This window comes from Erinaceus europaeus, chromosome 15 (assembly GCF_950295315.1).
Source record: "Erinaceus europaeus chromosome 15, mEriEur2.1, whole genome shotgun sequence".
Lineage (NCBI taxonomy): Eukaryota > Metazoa > Chordata > Mammalia > Eulipotyphla > Erinaceidae > Erinaceus > Erinaceus europaeus.
In genome coordinates this window covers 42,791,377-42,797,309 of record NC_080176.1, presented here as the reverse complement: position 1 = coordinate 42,797,309, position 5,933 = coordinate 42,791,377, and the positions used below count along the sequence as shown (strand labels likewise).

The following is a 5,933-nucleotide window of genomic DNA, read 5'->3' as shown; positions in this document are numbered from 1 at the left end:
AAATGGAATACAAATTGGTATGAATATATAGGAAAAATCCCTCAAAAATATTAAAGAAAAAGCTGCCAAGTAGTCCAGTCATTCTACTTCTGGATACAATTTCAAAAAGGTTTAAATTAAGCTTTTGAAAATATATTCCTATTCTCATGCTCACTGCAAAATTATTCACAGTAGTCAAATTACAAAAAGCAAATTAACATCGGTTGGTGGATGAGTGCATATAGAAAATATGACACACAAAAATTGTACAAAGAAATCTGAGGAAAAAGAAGCAAGGATGTATGAATTAAAGTTACATCTTTAGTTACTTTAGTCCTAGAGATGTGTTGCACAGCATAATTCCCATAGATAACAATACTATTGTGTCTATGAATTATTTTCTAGGTAGGCAGAACTAATGCTTCTTTTATTATGCAAATAAATAGTAACTAATAAGTAAAGAGGCCACAAAGGGAGATAGTTCATGCTATAGAGCACATACCAAAAAATGGGTAGAAACCCTGGCACCACCTGGCAGCATGGCAGTGCATAGGGAGTGCCATAGATTGTGATATGGTTTATTTATGGTTTATTTCTCTCTGTTTCTCTTTCTTATAAGCTGAAATTAAAAATAAAATAAAATTTAGGCCCAGGAGATGTGCTATCTCACACATATGAGGCCCAATGCCTCATAAAAAAGAGAGGAGGGAAAGGGGACTGGATAGGAACATACTCAGTTAAGTGCACAAGTCACCACATGCATGGTCCTGAGTTCAATTCCCCCGTTTCCTTCCTGCAGGGGGGAAGCTTCACAAGTGGTGAAGCAGGTATGCAGGTATCTCTCTTTCCCTCTCTATATTCACTTCTGCTCTCAACACCTCTCTACCCTATCAAATCAAAAAAAAAGCAAGAAAAACTTGCAGCCGGCAGTGATGTGTGCAGTGAACCCCAGTGATAACCCTGGTGGTAATAGAAAATAGAGAGGAAGCAAAGGTCAAGTGGGAACTTTTGGAATTGATGGATGTATTTATGATATATCCTAGTTATGGTTTCACAGATGCATCCTTATTCCTAGACTCATCAAATTGTAAATCTCAAATATACAGTTTTTTAAATCACTAATATATGAGTAACATAATTAAGATAGTTGTTCTCAAAAATACTGAAAAAAACAGTAGTCTTCAGAGGTTGTATGTGACTGAACATCTAAGAATTTATGCACATACTTGAAGCATATGTAAGAAACATATTTACTCTTGCTTTTTGTTATTTTTCAAACAACATTGATATCAGAATAGTGGCAGACGTGTTCAACTTAAAATGATCTATTCTCCAGAGAAATATGCCTATACTAAATTATTCCTTTTATCAACTCTACTAAAATTTATTTAAACAATGAATAATGGCGAATGTGCCATAATTGCTGACTTGTTCAAGCAGTAAATATTTTATATCCTACTCTTCTTAAATCCGTCAAAATGTATTTTTCCCGAAGTTTTTACACAAGACCAGGGTAAACCAAATAAAACTGTCAGAACTGTCTTTAATCCTTTCTATTATCTTTCCAAATATATTAAGCTACTGGACTGTTTCTATCATAGCTGCAATTTTCTAAATCATTTATTTACTTCTTTGTTTGTCTGTTTTTGTTTGTTTGTTTGTTTTCCCTCCAGGGTTATCACTGGAGCTCAGTGCCAGCACAAAGGTCCACTGCTCCTGGCAAACATTTTTTTCCTTTTTTTTTTTTCCTCATTTTATATGGTAGGACAGAAAGAAATTGAAAGCGGAGGAAGAGATAGAAAGAGAGAAAGAGAAAGACACCTTTAGATTTGTTTCACTGCTTGTGAAGCATTCCTGCTGCAGATGGTAAGAGGGACTTGAACGGGGGAGGGGTCCTTGAGTAGGTCTTTGTGCTTAACCTTGTGCGCTTTACCAGATGCGCCACTGCCTGCCCCCCTAAATATTATCTTTCTATATACTTTCCTGTGATAGGAGGCTAATTTCAAATTATTCTAGTTTATTACATACCTTGCCATTCCTTATCTCTGACTCAGTAGTGCCAGGGATCAAATCTGGGGCATCCTACATGCAATTCATGGTCACCATGGCCCACTTAGCCTCACTGATAATGTGAAATCTAAATAGGTATCAGGAGCTTGAGAAAAAAAAAATCCAGGTATCACTCTATAGATATATTTTATCTAGTAAGCCTAATGATCACCTTAAGGGGTAGATGAACTTTTTCATTTACTTGTGTTTACTGAACAACTTGTCAAGGAATACCTGTCCTTGTTCTCAACATTCTAACCAGCACAGAAATTTTAACAAGATGCAAAAAATTAAAGACACTTTAAGATATTACTAACTTAATTTTCCTACTCAATCTCTCAACCACTTTTTTATTGTCTCATGAATATAATATTGGTTATATTGGCTAAGAATAAGCAGTATTTCTGAGGTTATACTAATATTTCTTATGCATAAGCTAACCAGATATAGTGGATATAATTTCAAAGATTTCAAATTATGCTTGAGAGTACCACTGTGATCTGAAATTAACTTTTTAAGCATATGCAAGGAAATAAAAGCCTTCCAAAGCATGAAAATTTTAGTCCAGGTCATGTTCCTTTCTGTCTGAAATAACGTTTATATAATATTAATGCTTTAATCTTTTAACATAAATGCTTTCATTTCCTTATAACATCGCAAACCTTTCCACAACAACATTATTCAGTCTGATTATAAACTGAAGAGTCAGGGACAAAGATTTAGCATATTTAATTTATGTTCCTAGAAAAGTATCATAAGCAAAAGCTGATGGCTGTGCTAAATTCTGAGCTGTGGTAAAAAACAGAGTTTCTGAAGGGTAAACACCTGACACCTGACTAGAGAGTTACTAACCCACTACTGACACTATTAGAGGCCAAAGTAAACAGAACTTAGAATCAAGCAGGCTGAACTAAAGACCAAGTGGTAACCTCTGTTAGCTGTAAGTTAGAATTTGCATCCAGTAGGACCTTGCCCTCAATGTGGATAAGCAAGGGTATGAAATGTTCCATTCCCCGAAGGGAAGTTGGATAACATACTCTACCTATCACCTGAGGATGATGGGTCCTGAAATTAACACAGCCTGGAATGTTCTTAGCTGTGACCCCGGAATGCCAGATCAGACCTACAAGGATGCAGAGGTTACATAGGCTCCTATGCTGACTATGGGCCTCAGATAAAATCTATGGGGTTTATAGTTAACAATATTTATATACTTTTCCCATATTTGGGAGCTATTCCGTTCCCTGATCCAGCTTTCTAGTCCTTTTTCTCAACTATGACACCATCTCCCCAGACAATAACTTAGGTCACCTGCATGTTAGATGTCAAGCTCAGACAAAAACTAATAGAATCATGGGCCTCTCGGAATGTACCTAAAATAGACCTACTAGCTTTTTTCCAAAATGAAGACCCCAAATCTTCATCTGAAATATTCTTTCTCTAGGTTCATGATTAGTCAACAATTTGTCCTGCATTTTATCTTAACACTTTTTCAGCTACCAGGTTCCAGATGCTAGCATGATGCCAACCTGACTTCCCTAGGGGGACTGACAACCTCACCAAGATGTCCTGGAGCCCCACCTCCATAGATTCCTGCTCCATGAGGGAAAGAAAGATGCAGGATGGGAGTATGGATTCAACTGTTGACACCCATGTTCAGCAGGGAAGCAATTACAGAAGCCAGACCTCCCACCTTCTGCACCCCATAATGATCCCGGATCCATACTCCCAGAGAGACAAAGAATAGGAAAACTTTCAAGGGAGGAAATTGGATACAGAGTTCAGGTGGTGGGATTTAAGTGGAACTGTACATCTCTTATCCTATGGTCTTGTCAATACTTCCATTTTATAAATAAATAAATAAATAAATAAATAAATAAATAAATAAATGATAGAATTTGTATCCACATCTGTCCAATTCCCAAACTCTGTTGATACTTTTATTCCAACTCACTGCCTGGCAAAACTAGCAGATGGCAAAGCAAACACACTTCAACAGTTTTCTTCTTCTTCTTCTTCTTCTTCTTCTTCTTCTTCTTCTTCTTCTTCTTCTTCTTCTCCTCCTCCTCCTCCTCCTCCTCCTCCTCCTCCTCCTCCTCCTCCTTCTCCTCCTCCTCTTTCTTCTTCTTCTTTTCTTCTTCTTCTTTTATTGGAATTCTTCACAAATTTGGGTGTCATCCTTGCACAGGGACCAAGCTAACCCCTGTAACATTCCAGCTTTAGTATATGTTCTTCCAAAGGGATCACAACAATCCTCATTTTTCTTAAAGAAAACATTATATCACATGTTACTTCAATAAGACAACCTCTCTAAACTGCCAGTCTAGCTTTGTGGGTGGGAGACAGATGACCAGGGACTCATGGCTGAGTGGTACGCAGTTCACTCTTTATTCATGTGGAATGCAGCACAATCTAAGCTATCTCTAATCACAATCTTGTCCGTATATATCCTGAGGCGGAAGTGTCAGGTCTGAAGAGGATGTACGTAGGATAGGGGGTGGGGAGAAGGAAAAAGCATGCAAATCAGTAAGGACTAAACCAATGCCCTGGAGGCAGGGTAGTGCTTAGTTAACAGTGGTTATATAAATAGGATAGTGTTAAGCAGGGGGGATTAAACTAATGAAACAGAAGGGGTCTTAGAAGCGGAATTTAGAAGCATACCAACATTTCCCCCTTTCTTTTTAACTAATGGCTATAGTATCAGGAGTGTGGGGTGAACAGAAACCTATATTGTACAGGCATTTTCAAAAGAACTGGCACAAGACATGGAGGAACAAGTAAGAGAGCAGCAAGAACCAGTGTGATGCCAAGGGGAGGCCTGAGGGGACGTTTCCTGCCTCAAAGGGCAAGGCCTATCAAGCAAAAGGGTATTTCTTGCCTCTGGGGACATCTCTTTCCTCTGGGGATGTTTCATGCCTCAAAGGGTGTTTCCTATCTCTGTGGGAAGAGCCTGCAGGTGAGGGAGTATGGCCTATAGAGTCCCAAGGCTCTGGCTGCAAAGTCCATGCACTGCTGCGGTCAGTCTTTGAGAAACTCAGCAGCGTAAAGGGTAACTGTTGTAAAGTGTCGTAAAGAGGTGTGCCAGTAAGTTCAATAGAAGTGTCAGTCCAAAGCAGATTACCACGGATGAAATGCCAGGGGATGAAACGCTGCACGTCTGTCTCAATGAGGAAGGTCAACCACTGTAATTCCACTTTTCTGTGGAGAGTGAGCTTTGGAGTCTGTGAATTGGTTTCTTCAGGTCACATAATTGGTTTCGGGGGGGCTGCTGTAGTCATGCCATCTGATGGGCAATGTCAGAGAAACAGGGGTCCAAATGGATTTCTGGGGGTTCCATTTGAGTAGATGTTTTTTCATGTGAATACAAAAGCTGTAATTCACTTACTTGTGAAACAAAACTTTTTAAGGTTATTTAAACAGCATAAGCTCAATAGAAAAACCATGGTTAGAAGCCTCAGGCATGAGAATCATTATCATAATCGTTATGCTATCTACCCTACCCATATTCATACAGTTTTCAGGATTAAATATTTCACATTTATGCCAAGATGTAAAAAAAAATCAAAAGAGAAAAAAACAATTTTTGGATTGTTTCGGGATGTCTCTAGAAATCATGGCTGCGTCCAGCATTTTTTTTTTTTTGTAAAGTCAATGTCATACAAAAATTTAGTCATTTAAGTCACTCTCTTATGAAATGCAACTGAAAGCAGACAGCAAACTTAAGATATTCAGAGAGAACAAAGAGGGGGGAATTGAGAGAAAAGCCTTAGGCAGCTCTTGCTTTTTTCACATTGAACCAGATTATCCAGATCTCACCATGTAGCGTCATGAGTCCCCGGAGGGCATCCTAGTCCAAAAAGCTCTTTGAAATTCCATTTAGGGTGCTTCTGACATTTCCTGCTGGA

The 5,933-nt window shown here is 38.4% G+C and overlaps 1 non-coding gene across 1 annotated transcript; it reads right to left on the bottom strand.

Annotated features, from left to right (window-relative positions):
* Positions 1-4,171: 4,171 nt before the first annotated feature.
* Positions 4,172-4,273, bottom strand: LOC132533241 (U6 spliceosomal RNA). The gene has a single exon (XR_009545140.1). It is a non-coding gene; the product is annotated as a U6 spliceosomal RNA (small nuclear RNA).
* Positions 4,274-5,933: the final 1,660 nt, after the last annotated feature.